The 26,831-nt window shown below is 46.8% G+C and overlaps 1 protein-coding gene across 3 annotated transcripts in view; it reads left to right on the top strand.

The window, feature by feature from the left end:
• The window catches only part of LOC104052160 (histone-lysine N-methyltransferase EHMT1-like), a 124,114-nt gene that overhangs the window by 13,844 nt on the left and 83,439 nt on the right, over nucleotides 1-26,831 (top strand). Inside the window, exon 1 of one of the 3 annotated variants that reach the window (XM_064469049.1) lies at nucleotides 7,179-7,202. The exons of 1 other annotated variant lie outside the window; for it this stretch is intronic. The gene's annotated coding sequence lies outside the window, so the exon portion shown is untranslated. Of the gene's footprint in view, nucleotides 1-7,178; nucleotides 7,203-19,580; nucleotides 19,675-26,831 lie in introns of those variants that run through there. One more of the 3 variants, XM_064469048.1, reaches the window with a different exon arrangement.

The following is a 26,831-nucleotide window of genomic DNA, read 5'->3' as shown; positions in this document are numbered from 1 at the left end:
AATGGGTTGGATGCTGGCTGCGCCTTGGATATAGGGTTGCACGTCTAAGCCCTAGATGAGTGGGTAGGTGTGAGCCATGCCTCCATCTAGGAATGCTGCCTCGGTAAGGCTGTGCTGGCTGAGTGTGGGTGCAGTTGTGCTGGCAAAATAAGCCCTCCTGAGCAAAGCAAGCTACTCCCATGGCCTGGAGACCTCGTGGCTAAGGGCTCCGGCGGAGGTGCGTGCCTCACAGCCCTCCTCGGCAGAGCGGAGAAGCCAGGAAGCAGGAGATGATGGTGGGGTGTTTTAAACAGCATTTGCAGGTTTTTGTGAGGTGTTTTAAACCGCATTTGCAGGTTTTCAGCCATGAGCGACTGGATTTGTAGAAACAACTGTTGACAGGATGATTGTGGCAGTTCCTTTGCATGCTGAAAACTATGACTATTAATTAAGACTGTACTGTGAGAGCTCATTTACATACAGCTCGGCATATATAGACGGAAACTCTACAAATCCCAGTTAACAGACAGTTAAAGTTAGCACTTTTTACTGGTATAGCTAATTCGTGTGAAGACACAGGGCCTAGCCGTGTCAATACAAGCACGTTTCCGCTGGCGTAAACCTGGCTGTGCCTCATGTCACGTAAGCGTCGACCAAAGTCATGCTGATAGAGCACGTTTATGTTGGTATAACTTTGAGTGTGCTTTGAGTTGTCTCAACAGAAGCTATCATGCTATAAAGGATGCCCCTATCAGGGATAGCTAAAAAGATGCAAAAATTGTGGATGGGCTGGTAATCAGATCCTTGAACTAATTTACTTTTTTTTCACATTGTACCATTTCAGGGTTTGTCATTCCGTGCATTTGTATTTCTCTGTGGTCGCGATTTTTTTTTTTTTTAATGGGTCAAATGGGGAACAAGCTATTTTGGAAACATGCAAACAAAAAGCTGGAACGTAGATGCCAGGCGAGGTTAGGCTGGACCGTATCCCGCTGCTCGTTTGCTTTGCATGCGGTGTGAAAGGTACGTTGCTGAGCAAAACAGGAATGCTCAGAGCGTGGAGGAGGCAATGATTCTCCCAGGGTAGTGAACAGGCACAGGAGGCGGCATCTCCGCATTGATACCTGTCTGTTTTGGAAGGCCGCAGTCACAGTCTTGTGCTGTCAGGGCCTTTGGAATAGGTTGCAGCAAAGTCCTTCAGTTTCCCTGAGGTCTGGATTCTCCCCGTGCGTTACGGCAGGCTTGAGAGCGTGGGGCTTGGTGATCTGTTCCCAGAGCAAGGCAGTCTCCGGGTGCTGTGATCCTCAGCAGTTCATGTAACTTCTTCATCTTTGAATTTTAATCCAGAGAGTGGAGAAATAATGGTCGTCCTCTTCACTGCTTGGTTTTCAACCTGTACAGGTGCTACAAGCCAGAGGTGAGGCCAGCTCAGAGCCATGCTTTGAGCCTTACTTCCTTGAAGCTGGTACTGCCTTTGCTAGCCGTCTTACTCATTTTCATAAGGCACCATGAGAATTTTTGTCTTTGTCAGCTTCACTGAACCATTTGCTTAAGCTTTGAAAAAAGAAATTATTTTTTTTTTTTGCTTTCATACTTAAAGCCAGACGCCTCCAGGACTTCCTCTCTGTTACTTCTGCTTAGTTTGTCTGGGTGGTTTTTAATCCCATGCCAGTAGGGTGTGAATGTCTGTATAGCAAATATGACTACTGCAAGTGGCTTGCTTTTCTTAGCTACCTCTCGGAGCCTGCTGGAAGTAGTTGGCAGGCCAAAGGTTGAAATCCACTGGTGTAGGTCATAGGGAGAGCCTGGTGCAGAGGGACAGTTCCTGCTAAATGAAAAAGACCCCCTTAAACAGTGTTTGTTTATCCTGAGAGACAAATCAGTTAGTCAGATCCTTGCAACCAGCGGGGGGCAAAACGAATCCATGTGTGTGTGAAGTATGAGGATCTTCCGAGCTCTTCTGAAGTTCTCCAGCATCAAAACTGGTGCTGCAGACAGTGTGACGCAGCGAACACAAACCACCATGGATTGATTTTGACAGTGGGTTGCAATCGCACAGAAGCCTGCTATTTGCTATCCTCCCCCTCCCCACACTCCAGGGGGTAACATTTACAAGCAGGGCACTGGGCACACCCCTTTGGTGTGGTGCCTCCATGCAGAAGGTGCTAGAAGGGCCAAAGGGAAGTCCCCGAATCAGTCTGCTTTGAGGATTATTTTCTAAAGCATCCATATTCATTGCAACCGCATGGGCCACTCTGATAAGCCCTGAAAGGTGCCTGAAATACAGTGAGATCCCATTAAGAGGCTAATTTTGTCTACCCTGCCCAATGAACTTCTGGAATTTAACCTAAATTGGATTTGTCCAGTGAGAGGTATTCTGACCAGGTCTCCTCCTGCAAAGGCAACCTGCTCAACATGCAAGTAGGGATTTGCTTTGCCTTTACAGAAAAGTCTGTCCCGAATTCTGCTTCTCTGCACCAAAGTCAGCCGTGAGGTCTTGGACTGTAATGGCATGTTCATGCCAGGCATGAAATATAGCATGCTTGTGAAGAGGAGCAATGCCTTGGTCAGTCATGGGGCTCCTGACAAGAAGCAGACGTGGGGCTGAGCTGCTGCAATTTCTTACTGAGATGATGAACTCGCTGAATTATCATTCTGCCCACCAGAAGTATTGGAGATGGCAGTTCCCTGCTCGAAGAGAGGTGTCTTGGTCCCATTTTATGTTCTTGCTGCCTCTTTGATAACATCCTCAGTGGGGCTATGGACCCTTTTTGTTCTCTGCCCCAGTTTCTAGCATTTGCTGGTCTAGCAGCGCATCCAGACCCAGAGCAGCGGGATCCTGGTGCTAACGTAACGCTGCGATTTAGAAGAAGGAAGCAGGGCACAACAGGTCATGAGCAGCTTTTCTATGAAACGGTCACACCTTGAGAAGGGAAGGATGAATGGCAGGTTGTGATATCTCGTCTTGCGACTGTCATTGTTTTCATCATAAAAGATGAGAAATAGCCTTGCGTTACTGCCGCATTTACGGTTTGTAACGTTGCTGTATTATTTTCCTTTTTCGGAGTATGACGACGCCGACCAGACTGAAGCTGTGCGTCCGCTGAAGCCAGGCCGATAGCCGGCAGCATGGCTGCTCTCCTTCGTGGGGAGCTAAACAACTCCGATTTTGCAGGCTCCCTTTTATCCCTGTGCTACCACTAGACTGTCCCTACAGTGCGGATGCACTGACCTGCCATTCATCTGTACGTTTGGACGGGGAGAGAAAAGGGCACCGTATTTTATACTAGAAAAATGCAGGTATTGTGTGAAAATAATTCTGATGGGCTGCAAAACTCAGGAGCCCGCTGTTGCTCTGCAGTGTGGTTTGTGGGATCCTGTCAGCTGGTTTGGCATTTTGTGGCTTTACTATAAATGGCGATAGTGATACAGTATTATGTGTTAACGCTTTTTTTTTTTTCCCCCTCCTGAGTGCTCTTCCATGCTTTGCCACGATGTTACAGACTAGACCGACAGTGTAAAAGCCACCTGCAGCTGCTCTGTGGGTAAGAAAAGGAGAAATCCTTTTCAGATTTTGGGCGTACATTCCCACAGCTTCCTGCTCTCCCAGCCACTGATGAAATTTAGAACCGAGTGCGCTGTGTGTAGCTAGAGGTGAAAACCTCAGCAGGCTCTTCCACAGGAAGTCTGACCCAACTGGTGAGTGCGACTGAAGTAATTCACGATCTGCTGCCTTTCACCTGGCCATCCCTCCCAGACCTCTGAAGGGTGTTGAGGTCTGTGGACGTTTAGACCATGTCCTCAGATGCCTGCCGTTTGCCGGCAAATAGAGTATGAAGGGTGAGTACCAGCCATTGACTTGATCTTGCTTCCAGTGGGTCACCCCTTTTTGTTTCGATATTGGGCTCCAAATCTTGTTTTTTCAAGTTAGTGTGATTGGAGATGCTCATTCTGCAAGATTTGGTCATAATCGTTATACAAATACGCTCTTTCCTGGGACCAGTGGTCATGTCAAATGAAGCAAGAAGCCTGCGTGCTCTGTGTTCACTGGGAGCTGCTGGTCCCCCATGCTTAGAGACACCACTTTCCCAAGTCATGCTTCCTTTTTCTCTTGGTTTTCTTATGTATTTGGTACTGTTCAGGCCCCTGGCAGCCTGCCTAGATGGGGTCACAGCTACATCGCCTGGAGCTGCCCCAGGCTTTGTAAGTCTGGGACGCTTGTGCAGCATGAGCTTTGTGGGCTCTGAGGGTCTTGGCTTTACTGTGCTTGTGCAGCTTGTTGGTACCTTCTGTACCTCCTTCTCTGCCAGTGGTTAACACCTGATGTGGAGGATACAGCATCCTGTAAGCCACCTACCTCCTCTAGCAGCAGAAGCTGAATTATTGCTCTGTTTTGCTGGTACTTTTAGGCTGTTTCCGTGACTTCTGCAAGAACTCATGGATAAATAGTGAAGGTACCAGAGTTTCTAGGTTCTGCAGTACTAGTTAGAAGGTTGCCATTGCACCAGGCTCGTATTCCAGCTGCATGGTCTCCTGCAAATTATATAGGCAATTCTTAGCTTTTTTTTTTAATACAAATGAGTCTTTAAAGGGAGTCTGCACTGAGAGCGTAAAATGCCTACGAGATTTCAGCAAGGCCGATTTTCTTCTCTGTTGCACTGTGTGGGCAGCACTGGGCCTCACGACATGGCCTCTGGGTCACGCTGAAATGCACGAGAGGAGCCTTTGGCTCATGTACTTGTATCACGTTTAGTCCATGAAAGAGCAAAGCAGCGCAGCTCCTGGGACGAAACGATTAATTGTATACGCAGGGTATAGGGGTCGCAGCGGGGATGTTAGAACAGTGCCATCCATTTGCTGCCACGGTGTTGCTGAACATGGTTTTGTTCGTATTTCTGAGGCTCCCGGTGGACAGTGAGGTGGGTCAAAGTGAGGCAGCCAGGAATGGGGACGGTTTAAAGAAGGCTGCCCCGCTCTGCTTCTTCCCTACGGGTTTGAAGGAGAAGGGGTTCGTTTCCTCTTCTCTCTCTCTCATCATCTTCATCCAGCTGCAACTTTCATGCTACTCAACACAAATGAGGAGTGTCAGAGGTGGATTTCACCACATCACGTACTATCTCCTGTTTGGTAAATCAGTGCTACGCCACCATACTGTTCCGCGAGAATGTCTCTGTCCCATTCCTTTTTTAGCCAGGTTGAAGGCTGGGTGGGTTTTTAAATGATGATATTTTAAAATTTGAGAACAGCTTTGATGTATTGACCTGCTGCCTCTATGAATCGAGCTGTCTGGGCTGGCATCTGGAGATAAGAGGCTGTCGAGTAATTGCTTATTATTGACTGATTGCCAGCTTGGGCTGTTTGCTTGAAGAAGAATCAATAGCAGTCAATCTTCTAAGTCTAAACTCTGAGGGAGTATGACTGATTTCCAAATTGGGAATGACAGGTCAGGATAACTCCATATCTGATATCCCAACTTCATGTTTGGGTGTAATCCTGCAGAGGAGGAGGAAGCGCAGGACACTATCTTCCTGCACCAGGGCTTTCACATCTGCCTGCTTTCAAGTCTGGGATTTTTCTTTGCAGGGCTTTTCAGGGACAGATCCCACCCGCACTCCAAACCTTCCTCCGAGAAGTTGGAGCAGCCCCAGCACCACCTGAGATCGGTGGGAGGCGAGGGCAGGATGAGTGCAGCATCATTCATTAAGTCCCCAAAGGGTAGAGCAGGGAGGGGCGGATGAACAGCCTGTGCTATGACACATCCAAACCAACCAGTTTGGATGCTTTATAAATAAAACAAAGCATCTATTTTAATGCATGGTAACAGAGATTTCCTTTCTGTGGGTGATTCTATTTAGGTGACAACAGAACAAAATATCCAGTGTCACCATACGTTTTATCATTCCTTACGGAGACTGTCGCTATGGTGAGCGTTCATTTTAAAAAGCAGGCATAGCCCTTATTTAACACTATCATGACATGTTGCCTTTTTTGTGGATTCACATGTGGGGCTTGCAACATAAAAGGGCTTCATGGCATCAAAGGCATTCAAGACTTTTTTTTTTTTTTAAATAAATGTTTAGATCTCTGTGATGGCTGGGGTGAAGTCTGGCGACTGGATCTGTGAAGCAATCTCACACCTTTGGCCGTAGCCCACTCCGGATTTTCCCCAGCGCTCAGGGGTTGCAGTCTGGTCTCTGTGTGTCCTAGACTCAAGCAGGGTTTAAAACTTGAAATAAGAGCCTTTTGTGGGGGAGGGGGAGGCTTGGATCTCTATCAGCTACAAAGAGCAATTAAGCAACAGGACATAAAGTAGATAAATGGGAAGGGGAACGGCAGCACCCTGCTAATATGGGAAGGTGAAAATGGAATAATCTGTTTCTGAAGTATTTGTCCTTAACTTTGGAGCTTTATTTTCATCAGGAAAGCTCTGATTCAAGGTGCACCATTTGGGGTGAGGGAGAAATACCTCAAATAGAGCAGTTTAATCTACAGTGGTCTAGGAGAGAATGGACACAATTATTTGAACACCCTTGTTTAGATACTGGATTTGTTGTCTACTAGCAAATCCTCATCTGCATGGATCCTTAATCTGTGGACTTAAATGTGTCTCAGGATCTGTTATCTACTGTGATGCAGAGTTGAGAACTAGATTTTTAAAGCTGGTCCTTTTTATTTGAATGTTCTCCCTCCCCCCCTCAGCACCCCAAATTATCTTCCTGATTTTTTTAAAAGCAAAGATGAGCCAACAAGTGATACAAAAGAAAAATCTGCCAGTGAGGAGAAGTTATTTTTGACTTAAGATTCGGTGGATGAACTGTCCACCAGCTTGTAGAGAAAAGCCAAGATCAGACATTTAAAACGTGTGTCGCAGGGAAACCACTAGCCCCCCCTCTTCCTGAAAGGGCACATTAACGTGAAATCTTTAAACCTCATTGGAGGTGGAGGGTTGGGCAGAGATCCTTTCTAGAGCTCTAGGAAGGGATTAGCCCTTATTTGGGGGGCTGTTTAACTTTGCCTGTAGCCCTGAAATGGCATTTCCTCATGTCTGCAGCAGCCCTCATTTCATGAAATGGATGCAACTGCTGAAAAAAGATCTCGCGTGAGCATGCTCACTGGAAGATTAATCCTTTAGAGGGAGTTGGAGAGTTAAGCTACTGTAATTTCTCTGCAGTTGGCTGCAGTAAACAACTGCTCTAAAGACACGAGGAAAAAAATTGACGGAGGTATATGGGATTAATGTACATATCTTTTTGTGTTTCTACTTTAAGGTTGAGGGTTTGATAAAGGTTTTTCTCTAAGAGCTGGGGAAGAGGGATCTGTGTAATGATTTTATGGGTGACCTTCATGTTGTGGTTTCTTTTATTCCTCCAGGCCAAAGTAATCCTATTTCCGTGCAAGGCCATACTGAGGCATGGGCTGACTTTCTAGAGCTGGGGTAGAGCACCAGGGTGACTTCGTGTTGAGTTAAATGATTATATGAGGTGAGGCCTGCTGCACGTTGAGCTGTGTTGGCAGAAGGGAGCTGAAAACACCTAGTCCTGTTTAGTTATGATCAGAACCCAGTGGGACTCGATATATCATGCTTCTGTTGGAAAGAAAATGTGTAAAGGGATTAGCTTTGCCTACAGAATAATAGTATTTTTTTTTTATTACTTTGCTCCCCCTCCTCCCCATGCCTGAGGAGCTGCAAACCTGTGTCAGATGGGGGAAGAAAAATAATCGTTGAGATATTTTGGCTTTGCTTTAAAGGATGATCACTTTTCGCATGTTGAGGAGAGAATGCCTTGCCAGCGAGGTAAGTGTTGCAGGCACACGGATTGCGTCAAGGTGAAACCGAGCTCCTTCCTCCCCAGCCGCTGCTTTGTGGGTGCATCCTGGAGGAAGGAAAACCTCTGTTAGTTCCTAGTGAGTGCATAGCATTTTATCTACTCACCTCCAGAAAGCGTGGGTGAAGGAGGATGTGATTTACTGCCCTTGATGCTTTATATTGGCTTCCTCCAAATACTTACAGCGCCAGCGATGGAGGACCAACCTGGGGGCTCTCAGGACGTCGAACAGAAATACCTGGGTGGCTTGATTTTTCTCAGGCTGCTTCAGCGCAGTGCTTGAGCTGGGAGAGGCAGTGCTCACTAACCATGGCCTGCGTCTTTACCTCTTAAAAACATCTAGCAAATCCTTCTGAAAGATGAGGAAATGGAGGTGAACTGTCAGCAAAACTTGCCTGGCTTGGCGGGGGGGGGCAGGCGGGGAAGGGCATTGTTTTGAGTGTTACATACCTAACTGGAATAAATTGTTCCCCTTGAGCTCGAGTTGTTAGAGATCACTCCTTAGCAAGTCGCCAGGACTGTGGGGAAGAAGGGCACACCCTTCCTCCTTTGAGGAGTGAATACTAATAGATGCAACTCTGCCTGTGCCACTGAAAATTCATGTGTTGCACGGCTGTGACAGCAGCCCGGGTGTTACCTGGTGTAAAATTTATGTCCAACAGCAGCAGGATCTGTTTGCGACGTTGTGTATTGGAAAATGGCTTTGTATTTCCTTGGAGTGGTGTGAAGAAGGGAATAATAATTTAATAATTTTGCAAATGTCAGAGGCTCCCACTAGATTGTCTTGTGGTAGCTGTCAGCTTACGTGTGATACACCGGTGGATGCTAATGCTGTCAGATGAGTTCAGAAGGGCAGTTCTATTACAGACTTCTCTGAGCTGGAGATGCTGCGTATTTGAAGGAAATTTGCCACCCCAATGTTGAAGTTTTTTGCTTAGTCTCTCCTTTTCCCCTTACTTCCAGAAGCTCTGGCTAGCACAGATTGTCTGTTCCGTGGATGGTTTTAGGGAACATTGATGGCTCTGTGCGTAGGGGGAATAATTAGCTACCAAATGCAAATAGATTGTTTCTTGCTGTTTCAAAATCATTGTAATTTCTATTGTGGATGGGTTAATTATATCTTTGTTTTGATGGGTGTAAGGAAAATGATAGAGATATAGCAATATAAATCTATATAGGGAGGGATGTTATTTTCAGAATATTGTTTTGGAAATCGTGAGAACAAAGACTCTTGGAGGACCATGGTTCTGTCGGGATCCAGCAGTGTTGCATGGTTCTTGGTGGTGGAGGACTGTTTTCTGTTTCAGATTTTTATCTTATGCCAGCGACTTATCTGTAACCACGACAAGGGGGTTTCAGTTTAGAGGAAAATGATCAAATTCTGGTTAAAGTGCATTTGGCTGAAGGGCTGGGAAATAGTTTATTGAAAAGCAAAGGTGAAAGCAAGAAAGTTAAAATAAACCTTAAAATTTATGATCAGGGTGCAACAAAAATGCATCTTTAACCTAAAGCATGTAGGTGGGGGGCTGCTTTACCAGTACAGGACCCAGAGGTCCCGTGGCTCCAGGGCTGCTCCGTACGCTGAAACGAGGAGCGTATCCCTGGCGCTCCCCCAGTGCAGGTCATCGCTGTCTTTCCCTTTTGCAGTGGGTGACTTCAGGGAGCCTGGATCTGTCATCTCATTCTTTATTGCAACCTCACTAGGCAGAGGAATCGAGTTCATCCCTAAAATGGTTTGGACCAGCTCTAAACTTTTTCCTTCGGTCTCCAGTACCAGGACGGGCATCTCTGGCACCAGAAAATGGGAGAAAGGCTCAGCAGAAGGACAAAGGTGACACTGTTCCCTTAGTGCCATGCCTTTTGGCTCAAAGCCAAAGAGTAAAGCCCTCCTCCTCTTCTTTTAGAGCAAAATGGCGAAAATGAGCTATTTTCAGTGGCTCAGGAGAGCCCCTAGCATGGAGCACCATGCTTCAGCCTTACCAAGCCTTTGGTGGCCTGGGGACTTTGTGCCTCCGGATCGGAGCAGCTTTTGCGGGAGCCTCAGCCCACAGCCGCTTCCCTCCTGCGCAGGGCTGCTCTTCTCTGCCGAGAAGACATTCAGCTCCTCTCCAGCAAGCCCTGGAACTGATAAGTCTGAAAGGAAAAAATAGCTACATTCAAATTTAATTTTTGTTTTGTTTAAAGTTTGTGGATTGTGTTCTCGGGCTCTGCCAGAGGAGCTCCGCGGATCCCTGCTGGGGTGTTTCCACGGAGTGAGCACCCCCCTCCCCCTGCGAGCCCCCCAGCCCTCTGGTATGGCCGAACCAAGCGGAGGTCGGTTCCTCAGCCTGGGCAGCTCGTAGCCCCCTTGAAGTGGGTGCAAAGTCTGCTGCGAGGCGGGCTGTGAACCCCAACAGCTGAGGGGACGGGGCACGTCTGTTTCTGCCGCAGCCTACGGGGCACAGGGGTGTCAACGGGGGGGGGCAACAGCCAGTGCTCAGGCAGGAGTCATCTGGGGAGAGCAGAGGTGTCAACCCACCCGAAAACGTGACCCCGGGTGTTTAACTCGCGTGTCCCGCGGGTCAGCGCAGATGGGGCTGTGCAGACAGCGGTGCGTGCAGGGGACTCCTGAGATGGGTAACTTGGGCTTTCCAGGAGGATTCATTGCCTGAATTTGCAGGCTCATATCTTTAGATTTCTGTGAAAAATCCTGTCCATATGGTCAGTTTTGTCTCTTTTTCTCCATCAGCATAACTTTGTTCAGTGGAGGAACTGAAACCTGAATTTGGGACTTGCTCACCTCTCTCGTATCGTAGCAGCCAAGGACTATATTCAAAACAGAAAGAACAAAATGGAACTGAATCTTACAGGTGTATCTAAAGAAACCTTATGCAACCTGGCAATCACAAGGAGGAGAAGGTTACTGTGCTGGGTAATATATTGCATCAAAGTCCCAGTCTTTAATAATCAAATGATGACCACTTCAAAGCCTGGTGTCTGCTTCTCTCCCTTCTGAGTGCTTCAGCCAACCTTTAGTCAATTGGCAGTGGCTTTAAAACCAGACATTATGATATCAGCCTTGTAATTATTTGCTGTGATGAATCTTCTTTCTGCTGTGAAGCTGTGTGGAAGGGTTTTCTGTAATGTGCCGCATTTCTCCATCTTCATGCCTTAAGGAGGCTCCCTTCAGAGAAGTTTTGTCTCCTGCTCTCCTGCTTTCCTGACCATTTTGAAATCCAGCTTGTCGCTGCATTTCAGCTTCCTTAACACCCTGAACGGGCTCCTTGCTGCTGCAGCCTTGCTTCATGCCCTTTTGCAGCTCTCTCCCTCTGCCCCGAGCCCTCCTGCTGGGCTGCCAGGTCTTCTGCACGCCCTGGGCGAAGCAGGGAAGGGCCTCATGGCATCAGCCCCGCAGACCCCGTGGGAGCCCTGTGCTCCTGGGAGGCTGGTGGAGCCCTGCTTTGAGAGGGGACTGGAGCAAGCCCGAAAGCAGCAGGGGACTCCCTACCCTGCTTCTTCCTGAGGATTAGTAAGTGAAGTTATGGGCACAGAGGAAGGAGCTGCATTTTTTAACCTGCCTGTGAAATTAGTAGAATAACTACATTCCCATAATGGATGAGGCTTAATGAATGGGTCAGTGTGGAGGACATACATTTGGGCTTCTGAGGGTTAGAGAAGCAATACAATGCGGTACGTTATGCTTGGAAAAATATGGTCTGTGGTGAAAGGGAAGATGGAAGGAAAATCCTGCTTTAAAGACCTGCATCCACCTGCAGGGGAAAGATGGAATTAAACAGTGCAGGGGGAGAGCAGAAATGCAGGAGACAGGGCTGTGAGCATGGCAGTCGGAAGAGGAGAGGACCAGGAGGAATGGATGGATGGAGGATGGGTGAGGCTGTGCTGGAGGAGGCTGGTTTTGAAGGTGGTAGTGAAGTGACTAGGTGGCTCCTAAAAAAAAAAAGAAGAAATGAACTGCAGTGATCCTTCAAGCACCATCTAGTCCGTGACCTACTTGCTGCCACGGTGATTTGCAGCTAGAGTAGTGAACAGAAGAAATGGCTGTTCCTGGTGTGAAGGAAGGGCAGGGGTGCCGGTACGTGCGGGAGCTCTTTGTAGCGGTGCTTTCTCCAGCTGCGGCGACGTGGCTGCACCCCGGCACCTGGAGCGCGCAGACCACTGCTGGGGCAAGCAAAGGGAGCAGCTCTGAGTCACGCATTTCCCTCTGGTGTCACAGTGGTGGAGGGAGACAGTGCCAGATCTTGGAACCAGGCTCAGATTTATGAGCTGGCTTAAACATGTGAGCTCCTTGATGCACGAGAGAGCTCCTTCCCCGGGAGGGGTGCGGGGCACCACGTAACTGGCCTGTCTGGGGACACGGCTCAGCAGGACACAGTACGAACAGTAGAAATTGTTCATCCCTAACCTCCTTATTAATCCACTGCAAACTAAAAGTCTGCTTTCTCCCGCTTCTGCTCTTTCAGGAGCCCCCACTAACCTGATCATTCTTAATCTTATCTTATTTTCCAGATCATCAATTTGATTTCTCAGTAGTTTTACAGTCCTTAGTGTTCCTGGGAATCTGTGCCTCCATCAATTATCTCTGTTTCTTTTTCGAGGCTGTAGCAACCTTGAACCACAGTTTTCATACTATTTTTATAACTTGCACTGCTTATTAGAGGAGTTCTTCAGAGTTAACTGCACAGTTCTTACCAAGATATCCCAAAATTTTCTCAGTAACTTCATCTCTTGCTAATATGAATTTGAAGGCTCTTCTTTTCCTCTTGTTCTCTTCTCCCACTGGGGTTTGGGATACCTTTAACTTAATTCATATATGTAGGTATACATGCATGTCACAGCATATCAGATAATCCTTTAACCGTATCAGTCGTGATGCTGGGCATCTAGTGCTGCAGGCTGGCGTCAGAGTGGCAATGAATAGGCAGTCGCTCTTCTCCTTTGCATTCATCAGCAAGCATTAGCATATAACCTTCCTTTGCTTGATTTTGAAACTGGTTCCAGTATCTTCTACAGTGCTTGAAATCCAGGTAAGTTCATTACTCTCAACAGAATCAATGTGGATTTACTGGGGGCAGAGCCTCGGAGGGGGGACTGCTGTTGTCAGTGCCCAGTGCCGTGGCTGCTCTTACTCCCACGACACCTTTCCCACTCAGACTAGGGCTGCATCTAGCCTGGGGCTGCTTCAGATTTACCTCTGTACAAAATGAGATTGGGAAGTAGCCTGTGTATCTTGTTTTGAGGTGTTCTGAGTTGCTGTATTAAATAAATAGAAAAAAGTTCGATGAGTGTGTGAAATGACAGCCTTCCTCCTGCTGATGGCAGATAGAATCATGGAATCATGGAATGGTTTGGGTTGGGAGGGACCTTTAGAGGCCACTAGTCCAACCCCCTGCAGTGAGCAGGGACATCTGCAACTAGATCAGGTTGCTCAGAGCCCCGTCCAACCTGGCCTTGAATGTTTTCAGGGATGGGGCCTCCACAACCTCTCTGGGTAACCTGTTCCAGTCCTTCACCACCCTCACTGTTAAAAATTTCTTCCTTATATCCAGTCTAAATCTACCCTTCTTTAGTTTGAAACCATCACCCCTTGTCCTGTCACAACAGGCCTTGCTTATGAGGTCGCCCTCATCTTTTTTATAATCCCCCTTTAAGCACTGGGAGGCCGCAATAAGGTCTCCCCGCAGCCTTCCCTTCCCCAGGCTGAACAACCCCAACTCTCCCAGCCCGGCCTCGTAGCAGAGGGGCTCCAGCCCTCGGGTCATTTTTGTGGCCTCCTCTGGACCCGCTCCAACAGCTCCATGCCCTTGTGCTGGGGGCTCCAGAGCTGGATGTGGCGCTGCAGGGGGGTCTCACCAGAGCGGAGCAGAGGGGCAGGATCCCCTCCCTTGCCCTGCTGCCCACACTGCTGGGGATGCAGCCCAGGGGACAGTTGGCTTTCTGGGCTGCAAGAGCACATTGTTGGCTCATGTCCAGCTTTTCATCCACCATCACCCCAAGGCCTTCTCTGCAGGGCTGCTCCCAACCCCTCCATCCCCCAGCCTGTGTTGGTGTTGGGGGTTGCCCCGACCCAGGTGCAGGACCTTGCACTTGGCCTTGTTGAACCTCATGAGGTTCTCACAGGCCCAACTCTCCAGCTTGCCCAGGTCTCTAACTCCCAATATGACATCCCATCATATTGGGAGTTATTTGTGAGTTAGCAGTCCAAGGTTATTTAACTCCAAGACTTCTGCACTTGCCTTGCAAACTCCATCCAAGAAGATCATTTCTTTGGAAAAAAAAAAGAAAAAAAGTCCTCTGTTTTTCATAAATTGTGAATTGTGCTCTTGTCTAAGCTGATTATTTTATTTATTCTGATAATCCTCTCTTCCAGAATAAAGGAAAATTAATTGTCTTCCTATTTCCATAATGATTTGCCCTTCAGACAGTTGCCAGGCAAAGTGCTTAAAACCTGAAATGAAAAGATGGTGAATGTTTAAAATCATTGAGCTACTGTAGGAACATGTTTGTATTTTAATAGGGTGGTATTCAAGTGGTCCCAGAGAGTGCTATTTGCTCTGTGTTCTGTAGGATTATGAGGTGGGTTTTTTTTTGCTTCTGCATATGAAAATGGGGTCAAGCCTGCTGTGGTAGATAGTACAAGTCTTATGTAGGATTTTGCTAGCAATATGGACTGCCTGCAATTGAAGCCCTAAAATTATCCGGCATTAGTGGGGAGCGTTGTCCTTGAGCTTCGTTCTGTTTGGCTGCTGGGAAGGTGGCTTTGCTGCGTTTCAGTGTCTGGAGGTGGGCAAGGGCTTACTTCCTCACAGGTGTGATGGGACAAGATTTTCCCTGCAAGAGCTTTTCACTGACACTTACCTGGCTCTTGGTTATTTTTAACTTTGGCTGGCTGAAAAAAGAGTTACCTGACTAATTTGGGGAAATGCTGGAATGCTTCCTTAAAAGGCCCAAAAGGGATGTAATATTCAGTGATGAATCTCAGAGCTAAATTAGAGCTTTTGTGGGTGCGTTGGTCAAGGAGTTCCATATTTTATCAGCTAACACATTTCTTTTTATGCCAGGCTATGCGTTCGGGGCTCCTGGCTAGCCAGGCACACTGGCAAAGCCGGTGTGGAAGCCATGGCACAGCTCCAGAACTAGTACAGCGTCAGGGGAGTGGTGAATCTGCCCTCCACTTTGCTTTCCAGTTTTATTCCAACAAGCTTTGAGAAATATATGAAAACCTGGAGCTGGGGATGGCCATGCTTCCCGTGGGGGATTACACTGAGGGCGGGCGAAGAGAACAAGCACAGTGTGTTAAAAGCAAGAGTCTTGCGTAACGAAAAGGGTTTGTTACCAGGTCATTCACGTCCCTGTAAGCTTTGCCCATCCAGGTGTGGGCTCCCAGGCGTAGGGACAGCAGAGGTGGGGCTCATTTCCACTGTGTTCAGGGAAAAGGGGCTGGAACTAGACCTGGACGTGGCCCTGGCTCTTTCCTCATCTCACGGCGTGTCCGGAGGCGCTGGGGACAGCCTCAGTGCTGTGTTTCAACACGAGAAACTGCATGGCAATAAACTCCTCATATCTGTTGTATGTTTCCCTCTCCCTGTATGTGGAATTGTTTCAAAGAAGCAGAGTGTAATGCATCATGGGAGAGAGAAGGGTAGGAGTTAACTCATTTTCAGGATCTTACCGTGGCACCTAGTCTGGCTCATAGTGATTTGTCTTACTTGGCTGCTGCGGTAATCCCATAAGGGACACACTGGGAGAGGGCTCAGCACAAAGGACCCGTGGCCCCCAGGTATTTCCATTAGCTGAAGAGCACATGTGATCATCTGTTGCATTTATAGCCAGTTTTGTGCTGCCATCACAAACAGAAGAACAATGGAGGTATCTTAATAGCACCCAAGTCCAGGAGACTACTGTACCGTACCGTTCATCACCCAAATACCCCTTCACACAGGGGAGGGAGGGAGCCTCTCTCCTGGTTCGAGTGAGCTTAGGGAACATAAAACCAGGTGTGTGAATATCCTCCTCAGGTCTCGCCTGCTATGCTGTGCATACAAGAGTCTTTTGTTTTCTGTTAAACATCATAACCTGGCAGGGGAATTCATTAATGCGAGTCCCAGCAGACTTTGATTTTGCCAAAGATTGATTTTGAATCACTCTCCCTACTCTTAATAGAAGAGATCTCTCTCTCCTCCCTGTTCAGCAGTCCTGGGGGGACGTAGGTGTAGGCCTCAGCATAAAACTGCCCAGTTTTGTTTGTTCTGCAGCTGGTATGGATTGTTATTTCTTGCAGTCGGTGCACTTGGCTTATTGCACATAGAAGAAGTTACCCCAGACAGAGAACACTCAGGTGGCCACCTCCTGTCTGTCGAAAGCTGCCATTGATTTCAGTATTTTAGGCTCCGTCTCTTAAATCACAGATGGAGCTGTATTTCCAGCTAGTACAAACCCATACATTTCACTGAAGTAGGTGAAAAGACTCTAATTTACAGCAGTTGTGGTCCTGAGCTGTAGCAGCGTAAGCTATGTGTGCTTGGTGTGGAGGGAGAAGCCTGAATGTATCATCACACAGAGTCTTCTGTAAAATAGCTCCACGCTGGCGTGGTTGCCTGAAGGGCTTTTTAAATGGCAAAGGTTGTGAAATTGTGGCAGGAAACATCAGAGGACGGGACCTAGGCTAGAGGAGGACGCGTGCCCTTTCCTACAGCACAGCAAAGTCTGGAAAAGCGGGTGTCAATGGCTATATTTTGCAAAGCACCTTCTTCACGCTCCAGGCGTTTCGTGTGCTAGGCAGTGACCTATAGGCCTTTTTCAAATAAGAAGAGTTTTATAGCCGTAGCCTTTTCTCCTGATCTTTTGATGGCTCTTTGCAGGAGTAACTGTGTTTGTTAGCTGGGGGCTGTTACTAGTCCCGTGAGACAATGCTGCTTTTTAAAATTAATATTGTTTTTTTTTTTAGTCACCACCACTATACTGATAATCTTGTCCTTTTGTCTTCTGTTCCCCGAGGGAGTTTTTGCCCTTCCTGGATCTCATCCTGATCCCTGCTTGCGAAAACAAATCCCGGGTTGCTGATGAAATCAGTTGTCTGATGCACTGCATCATCTATGATTGTGCAGGGAGGGAAGGAACGACTGCCCTGCCAGAATAGCAGCGCATTAAACATTTTGCTTTGGCTACGGGCATCCAATCTTCCCTTCTCTGTATCCCCTGTCTAGCTGAAGTAAGAGAAGCTCATCATATTCAGGTCCTCAAGAGTATTTTCTCTTGGTCTTGTGGTTAGGATTGATTATTGCATAGCATCAACAGCCTTTCCCTCCTCTCCCCTTCTGGCACATCAGGTTATATATGACATATGCACAGGAGGTGGATTGAAGGGGCTAATAGACCTCCATCATTAACAATGAGCCTGTAAATGAGTGTTTAGTGCTGGCAGTATCGTGTACGTTCTGCTCTTCCACCCTCCGGAGCTCAGGGATGACAAAATTACTAGAGGCAGCAATGGTAGGTGCCACCGTGCCGGTGCTGCCTGCTCAGCAACTCCTGGTGAGCAGCTCCCCCAGGAAACACCCTTGTACTCCTGCCTTTCCGTGGGAACAACTTGTTTAGACTGCCCTTGCTGCGCAGCGGCCTGGGCTGACTATTTTTCTGTTAGGCACCTTCACGATGGGCTGGCGTTCCCGAGACGGTAGCTCCGAAGGCATCGCTAGGTCCTGCGTGTGAACTTCAGGTGGAAAAGGAATTCAAAATGACCGTGCGTCTAGTAGGCTGCATCTTTGTTAAAAAAAAAGATACAGGTTCTCCTCTTAGTTTTGTAAGATCGGTAGTATTGTTTGCTTTGAATGTTTTATTTTGCGTTTTCGTGGTTGTGGTTTTCTTTGTCTCTGTGCACCTATAATGTCACAGTGCCCAGCGCAAGTGTTAACTATAAAATTAGAGCCATCTGTGAAGTCTGGGACTGGGGGTGGGGAGGAAGGGGAGGCGTAGCTTCCAAAGATTTGGTTAAAAATCAAACTGCTGGATTTTGAGTGACAGTTCGGTAGTAGCTGCTTGTCTCTGTTTACTTTTCCTTGGGATTTGGGAACTTGCAGAGGCCCTGTAGCCTGCAGGACACGTAAATCTGCACAGAGTTTCACTAGCCTGGTGGGGCTGGGCTGGGGTACATCTGGAGGGCTCATTTCTCAGCACTGCAGATTTGTTGCTTTCCCCACAGAGCTATTGTCTGAAGAGGCACTGATAGACATTCGCTGTTGATCCTTTGTCTGGAGAGAGAACTGGAGTTACATTTATTTTTATATATATATATTCTTTTTAAATGTGAGGATGCGTGTGTATATGCATTTTTATACATCAGATTGCCTGAACAAACTTTTCTGTTTCTGAGTCACTGCTGCATTTTAAAGCAGGTGGAAGAGTTGCCATGGCTGAGATGGTGCTTATTGGGCCTTTTTGAGGTTTCCAGGGCTCAGAAAAAAAATGAGGAATGGATGATTTTGATTTTGGGGAAACAACAACCAAACAAATCCCCAAACAAAAAAATCTTTATCACATTTCAAATCTTCCTTCTCCCCCCACTTCCAAATGTGCTTTTTAAAGAGTTGCAAATGCTTGTTGGCATAGAAACTACGGAATCTGAGTGAAGCATGCAAATGTAAAAGGAGCCATTCTGCCGGAGCAACATGGACTGAGGCTCTGCAAAGCTGGCTAAAATCTTTTACGAGGCAAAGAAAATTGTCCAGATGTTGCTCGAATTATAATGGCGCTAAATATTTAGGTTTTTCAATTTGCACTTAAATCCAAAAAAGCTTGAAATGTTGGGAAGGCAGATCCATTACCAGTGGGCTTTCTTTTCTTCTGAAAGAAATTGTAGTCCAAAAATATTGCTAAAATCTGTTTGGCTCTGAGTAGTGCCAAATCCTCATTAAAACATGTGGATATTTCTGTGGTTTAATCTGTTAGAAATGCATTCGGGATCCAGTTATGTTAAATTAAGCAACAATATTGGCCTGGATGTTTTTTGAAATATTAAATGTGGCAGTCGGAACACCAAGCAAAATGTTTGCACATTTTAATCGCTCGATGAGTAATTTTTTTCATTTTTATTCCGAGGAATGATCGAGAGAGCTTACAAACTGTCCCCGCTCTCCTCGATTCGCCTCCTTCCCCCTGCCAGGCTCCGGGAGCAGCGCAGCATCCCGGCTCCTCGCTTCCCCTTCCAGCGCGGGGCCACGATGGGATGGAGCCGTGGCGTGCCGGGAGGATGCTGCTCCCTTTGAGCATGCTCCTCGCCACCTCCCGTGGTGCGGAGCGCGTGGACGCGCCCATGTAGGCCTCTGAAATCCTTGACGGGAATCTAAAAAAGCCAGCACGGCCGAACAGAGGTATGATCACACCAGGCTTTCCTGAAGAGGTTTTTACTGCCGATTCTTCACTCCGTTGGCGTTCCCTAAAGATTGCCTCGGACAAAATGCTTCTAAACTTTAAATGGCTCAGCGGCACGTAGCAGCGGGTTGTCTCCTGGCTAGTTTAGCCGCTGCCGGAGGCTCCGGCAGCATGGAGCCTCTGCGCTTGCCAGCTGTGCTCCGCCAAGGGCCGCGCCGAGGGTGCCGCTGCTGGGAGAGCTCCCTCGGCGCCTCTCCCTTCCCAGCAGGTACGGCCACGGATTGCAAAGGCACTTCGTCTTGCCAACTATTTACTTATTTATTATTTTAAATTCCCCAGTTGTTAATTGCCTCGTGGTAAGGCAGGCCTCCTTTTTTTCTGCTTTAAATGCAGCTGTGTCGAGGAAGGGCTTCGCTGTTGTGAATGTCGGAGTGGATGGCAAAGGGAGCCATGAAACGCTGCTCGCAGCCTGCAGTGCCTTGGGACACATTCATAATATATAGTATGTAGAAAATATCACTGCTGGGCGGGTTTTTAATGGGGTGTGGGGGACTGTTTGTTTTTAAATTTGACACATTGCGAAAGTAGTCCTATATTGGTGACTTGTTCATTGTTTAAGGTTAAAAATGAGGGTAGTCGGGTATATTAGCAGTTTTTTCTACAGCCTTTTGTTTTGGGGCCTTTTTAATTGCACGGCAGCTTGTGTTGTATTGAAATGAGCACCTAGCTGGGAAGTGGTACAAAGCAGGATTGTGTTGCCAGTACCTGTGTGTGACTTGAAAGCATTCACGCCTCTTTGTTGTCAGACAAAAAGGGCAGTTTTGAAGGTTGGTAGGCTCAAAACTCAACCATGCTTTACTTCTTTTTTGTCTTTTCCTCTTGAGTGTAAAGTGCATACCTTCCTGTGGGATAGTTAATTTTTAAAAATAAATAAATAACTACCCCCCCCCCACACACTCAAACCCTGAAGCTTCAGTGCAATTTCCTGTATTATTTTAATTTAAAGAATAACTATATGATGATAAATGGGGACTGTTAATGATTCATGGTGGAAGAAAGCAAGTGAAAATATAAGGCATAATGGAATGGAGGTCATGGCTGTAAATGTCCTCTGCAAAATAAAATGGGCGTGCTGGGGAGGGGAGGCAGAGGCCCAGAGTCAGAAGAGAAATCAGCGTCAGCCTTTCTTTTGGCTGGATTTTGTGGCTGTGAAATGTACCACGTGGAGGATCCGAGCCCCAACGAGGTCCTTGGGAGGAGGTCTGATGCTCGACCATTGCTTGCTTGTTTGATTACTCATGCCGTTGTCCCTCTCTTGGCTTTGTAGGGGCCCTGTAGCACAAATTAACTTCAAGCGGGTGCTTAATTTATTTAAGCAGATTTTTTTATGCTTAAAATGTGTTGCTAACTTGGACCAAAGTGCCTTGAAGCTTGCAGAGTCAAGGCTACGATACACGGGAGAGGCTCAAGGCAGCTGTGCAGGGCTGGCCAGGATGCCCTTCCCCAGGGTGACAGTGCCAGCTGCCTTGTGCAGACCTTCCTCACCTCACTTCTTCAGAGTAAGCATGAACTTTGGGAGGTTTGATTAAGCAGTAGAGCCTGGGTTACCTGCAATTATGAGTGTTGTGTGAGAAGGGGTATCTGATACTCTAAACCTCGGGCTTGCAGCGCTGCAGCGGTGCGGCAGGACGGGCAGCGGGGGCTCCCAGTGGGCTGTGGTGTGCAAGGGGAGCCTTCAGTTCCACAACTTGTTTCCCCCACCAGTTTTATTTGCAAAGGCATGTTTCTCTTCGTTGTTGCTGTGGGTTCGTATTTTTGCTGCACTGATACTTGCTTAAGTTCACCTTACAAGTGGGATATGGGCAGCTGTTTAAAATGTGAATTTTCAGGCAGGATCCAATATGAATTTAATAGAGCAGCATCATTAGCTGGGCAGGACAAGGTAGGCCAAGCTTGTAGAAAAATCTCAAATAAAGGGCAGAGAAGCAAGAAAACTCTTCCTTGTATTTTCAGATACGTGGATGTGTGCACATATGTGGTCAGAGTTACACGCATTATCGCTTTTCATTGGTCAGGTGTTAATGGGGAAGAGTATTTCGGTTTATCCTTAGGTTATATTAGGATACCAGAGACGACTCCTGCGGCAGCAGTACCTTCCTATCTGTGGGTCAGCGGAGTGTATATATATCTATGAAGTGAATTTGGTGGGGTGTGAGATCTTGGCAGGGTTTTTGGGTTTTGGTTGTTTCCATGTGGGTTCGCTTACTTTCAGAGTCTGCAGAATAAAGCAGTTAAGCCTCGTTGCTGCCTGCGCCTCGAGGTGAGCAGCAGCAGGATCTTTGTTTCAAAACCTGCCCCAAGAGGATAGTAAGAAAGGATTAGAAAGGCAGAAGTGGGATGGAGAGAATAAATTAGAAACAGAGGAGAAAGAAAATACAGGAATTAAAAATAGGGGAAAAGAGTTCAAAACAGAAGAGAAAAAAATGGCATGGACAATGAAACATGAGGGATTGGGCGTGTGAACAACTGCAAACAGAAGAAACTCTGATCCCAAAGCAAGGTTAAAGGTAAGGCACTTGGATATGTAGGCAGGAAGATGGGAAACAGGTGAGATGGCAAACAAAATCAAGGATTGGGAGGGGAGGGCTGATTGTTGTCTCTGCAGCAGGCTGCAGAATATTTGCTTTCATTTTCCTATATGCCAGTGGCTAAAAAGTGATATGAAAAAGTCTCCCGAGCTCTGAATATGGATGGAGTGATGAATGGGAAGGACTGACGCTTCCATTCTCCATGGGGAGCATCTCAGAGGGTCTCCAGTTCCCATCATTTAGGAGAGGTGGGAGAAGGCAGTGCTCCACCAGGCTGAGAAACCTGCTTTTGAATGCCTTCCACAAAACCCGTGAATGGATGAGGGGAGAGGAAGTCGAGCACAACTGTACCTGGCTAACAAATGAACTGTGTAAGTCACGTTTCCCACATCTGTCTTATGGTTGTGCCATGGTCTTGCACTGTTCACAATGCCTAAGGTGCCACGTTTGCACCAGGACAGGTGAGTGTTTCAGCACTGCAGCCCAGTGAAGACAAAGCATAGGATTTTTTTTACCTCTGTAGCTAAAGTTAATTTGCAATTTTGTCCTATGTATGTTTACTAGCAAAGGCAAGGTAATACAATTTTAACCTTCAGGTAACCCATCTCCAAGTAGCCCTTTTAACATAGATGTGCATTGGCTTTTGCGGTGAACATCGATCCTCTGTTTAATTATCAATTACATGGAGAGAAAGGAATTAATTGTGTCATTGATAGACATTGCAAGTCTGAAAGGCGTGAGCTTTGTGGAGTTTGCTTCTTACCGAGAAGTTTGGCTTTCACCTCTAGAAGTGTGTTATATGTACCTGACAAAATATTTGGTGAATTCTTATGATGAGATACAGGCTGAGTTGACCTTAATTCTTGTAAGGAGCTTCTTGTAGTGCAGCTGTGCAAATCAGCATAGCTGGATCCACTGGGACACGGCTCTTTAAAACAAAACGATGGCAGCAACCTTCCTTCTTCCCAAGCAGACTGAGGGACTCCTGAAGGTGAAGTGATGAGTGCAAGGTGGTGTTAAGGGATTAAAAATATGGTATAAGAACCTGGTAAAAAATAAATGGATAAGAATCCTCAAATTACTGGACTTGGTTGCTTTACATACACCTTGGTGTCCTTCCATCACTTAGCTCTGAACAGCAGGTCCATTCGCTAGCATCCCTCCCCGCAGAGTTAGTTTTGCTGTATAACACATGAGACTGGTGTATATTTAGCCTGGTGTGTACGAGCTATGCTGTTGCAGGAGAATTTGTATGTACTTGTGTTACTTATGAACTACGTTTCTCTTTTTTTGTTCTCTTGTGCATTGCAGTGGACGCAGCATCTTGAGTTTTATAGTTTAAAGTCAAGCTTTGATTTACGACATCCATTCAATCTCCTTGGGAATGGGGCATATTTAGATTAGTAGTGGGATATGCAGGGTTTTACAGGCACTTCTGCAATGCTTTTTTTCAGTATGGAGAGCAAGAGTAGTATTAAATGCAGTTTGAAATGACAGACGTTTTGGGTTGCTTTACAACTGATCCTTTACTCTGTTCCTTCTAAAGAAGGACTTAGGAAAAATAAAATATTGGTGCTCAAGGCATGTTGCGGCATATTGACCTGTAAATATCCACCCTTGCAGGTTTTCACACCAACATCTGAGGCATGTCAGGAAAGGGGAATATCAAAAATATTACTCTGATGATGGTGGTACCCAAGGGATGTTCCCATTATAACCATCTGGGCTAATATTATTATCATGATCTGCGTGGGCCTTTCCCTCCCCCTTTCTTAAAGGGGGAGAGACAGCCACTGAGCCATCCTCCTGCTGGGGTGAGAATATTGTCTGCCCACAGCCAGGGCTTAGAACCATTTTTGTTGATAACAGGTGTCTGCTGATACCTTACACCTGATCTGGCAAGGAGGAGACAGGACAGCTGCCTCCAAGGCAGGCTGTAGAGTGATGATGGTCCGGACTGGCTGGGAAGGTCCCTCTCTTGCAGGCTCAGGACCTTTCTTAAGTCTGTACTGTTTGGGCTGTAATTATATTGCGGGCAGAAGAGTGGTGCAGGGTATATCCATGCAAAAGACTGCAAAGGATTTTACTTTCTCTCTGGGTTTTTGCTTAGAACCAGAATATCACTAAGCCTAAATGAGGGCATGTTTATTCTGAAGCAGCCCCATGCATTTCAGTGGGGGCTGTTTGGAGGGTGGGCATCGGGAGCAAGCCCGTACCTGCAGCGTCCAGGTGCTTTGTCAGACCAGAGCCGCAGCTCCCACGTTGACGTTGCAGCGTCACGAGAGCTTAACGTACTGAGGAGGCAATAAAAAAGCTAAGTGATGTTTGCCAGGTGATGCAGCAGCTCTTTGCTTGACTCTCACCCGCCTCGGGAAGGATCATCCTGCAGAGTGTGCGAGGCGTAACGAATGTGCCATGGTAACGCTGTGCAACACCCTCCCTCCGCTGATGGTGTCTGGCTGTATATTGTCAGCTGCTGACTAGCAGGGAATCCTGGAAATCTTTCTTGGAGGGCCGTATTCTGCCCAGCTGGCTGTTTTTTCTTGGCTTGTGCCTGAAAACAACGCTGAAATTCAGTTCCCCAAGTGCAGTGGGAGTCATTAATCAAAGGCACACAGGAACGAGCTGTCTTGGTACAATGCTCTGGTTCTGGGTTTTGAAGTCAGTGACAGGGATGATCCAGCCACTAATAAGTTTCATGTGAAACTCCAGAGCTCTCAGCTACCAAGCAAATGTCTTAAAAAACTGCTTGAGGAAAGGAAGCTGACTTCAGCAGTCCCTGAGTTTGTTTAATTGAAGCCGGAATGTGATCAAGCGGCTGCTGAAGGCCGGCATTTGGATTTCTGTCCTATTGCCTGTGCACTTTTATTTTATTTTTGGTAGTGTTACTGAACCAGAACCAGAACCAACCACTTCTGCTTGCCTTTCCTCTGGTGTACGGCTGCATGAGAGCAGAAGAGAAGCTTCCAAAGGTCCATGATGCTTTTGATGCACACTTGAATTCAGGAGATCAGCACCAAGAGGGGGGTCTGGGCTCTGTACAGAGCACTGGAAGGGTGAAGGTCTTTCTTGTTCCTTGTATAATAAAAATAGTGCAAAGGGACTTTTCTCAGTGCACAGAACTTCTCCCCCGTAGACTCCTGCCTTCCCTTGCTTTGCCTCCAAACCAGATTGTGGTCACGGTAGCCAAGAGCAGGCAAACGAGGAGAGGGGCTGCTGTGCTCGTGTTCATCGTTCCCCCTTCTCTGGTTCACGTCTCTGAGAGCTGGTTACAGTATTGCAGCATTTTGTGGGTTGTTTTTTTTTTTTTCCTAGTGTTTCGCTGTAGTTTGAGTCCTTCAGTTTAAAATGTTACCAAAATCAAGCTCTATGCCTCCTTCTGAGGTAAGTAAGTGGGTATTATACTGGAGGGGGAGAAGGTGAGAGAATTTGAGGGAAGTAGTTTTTTGAAATAGTGGTTTAATTTTAGATGTGAAACTAGTACTTAATTTTCAAGTGTACTGACCATTTGCATCTTGCTGTAGTGTCTCTACATCTCTAGGAGATGCAGGCTCTCAGCAGGTTTGAAAAATTCTGTCCAAGCTGGCCACCCAAAATAAGCTCATGACTCTTGATTTGAAATTTGGGTTTTTTTTCTACAGAGGTTTCATGTGGGAATGGATGAGAATGAGCTCGTCAGTCTTAGACTTGGGCTCTAAGTACTGTCCTCATGTTTGTCCTCCGCAATACAGCAAGTATTTAGCATTGTAGCTGTGGGAACCCAAGCAAATAGGATAGTTTAATTATTTGGGCATCAAAATAAATTCCATAACTATCATCCCAAATTTAATGCTGTGCGCAGAAATTTCCAGAAGTGCGTGGGGCTCACGGCATCCATCGGCTCTTTGTTCCTCTGATACCTGCAAGCAGCACACTGCAGCAGCTGCCAGGCTGGAGGGGGGAGAGAAAGGGAAGGGAAGCAGTAGTTACATTTGTTAGTAAGTGGTGAATCTCCCTCTATTTCCACATTTGCTTGTGTTTCGATATAAAATTTGCACCTAAGCATTTGCCAGGTGTTTAATCCATCTGCGTTAAAAAACCGTAACAGAGCTCATTGCCCTTGCCCCAGGGGCTTTGACTTGCAGCCCAGTTACCCAACAAAAAATTTCTAAGTAACTTCTCTGGATTTATTGCTCCTGCTGGCCAGCTGAGATGTGTCTGACTTCTTGTATGAGTCTGGACTGTGTCCTGGTGTCACAGATTCACCCGCATGGCATCCGCCTGCTTTCAGACTTGGCAGTGGGCATAAAAAGCTCCTTAGTGATTGCAAGGTTGCTCTTTTGGATAAATAGTTGCCCCCCCCTCCAAAGACTTGTTAGTTACAGGGAATATTATATATAGAGAGAAAATACTGATGTGTTTGTTATTTACACTGATGTGTTTTCGGGTTTTTTGTTTTTAAGTAATGGAGGATGAGATTTATTTTTTTTCAAGGGAGCTTAAAGTGCTCAGACTTAACTGAGATTCAAAGTCGAGTCACCCCAAACGGGCTGTCCCAACACATCCTTTGCGGCCCCAACCTGGGCACCCGAGGTGACTCAGTAACGCAGCAGTGAGCATGACTGCACATCTAGGTCTCCTGTATCATGCTGCTCTGCTCCATATGTTTGTGAAAGGCCACTCCAGAAATTTTTGGCAGTTAACTCTCTAAGCCTCGATTTCTCCCATCTGTGAAATGGCGACATTAATATTGCCTACTATTCCCCTCTCTTATAAACTGCTTTGTAAAAGGTTCTAAGTATTTTTATTCTTGCAATACATTGAAGCAAATCACAATGTACCTCTCTGGTTCTTTTTTACGTGGTGGTGTTTAGATGCTTCTTCCAGTATATGCTCTGCTTTTGATCAGGAAGAACTAGGTTGTTCTCCCTGCTCTTCGCCCAGAACTCATGGTGGCTAGAACAGTCTCCAGAACTCCTTAAGACCATGGCATTGGTTGGAATAAAACACAGTAATTACAATACTTGGTAAACGGTGAACACAGCTGCAGAGTGGAGGCTGGGGGATTTGCTTCCAGGATTACTTGATTACA

The sequence above is a fragment of the Phalacrocorax carbo genome, chromosome 18 (genome assembly GCF_963921805.1).
Source record: "Phalacrocorax carbo chromosome 18, bPhaCar2.1, whole genome shotgun sequence".
In the NCBI taxonomy this organism is placed as follows: domain Eukaryota; kingdom Metazoa; phylum Chordata; class Aves; order Suliformes; family Phalacrocoracidae; genus Phalacrocorax; species Phalacrocorax carbo.
This window is presented reverse-complemented; position numbering and strand designations above follow the sequence as displayed.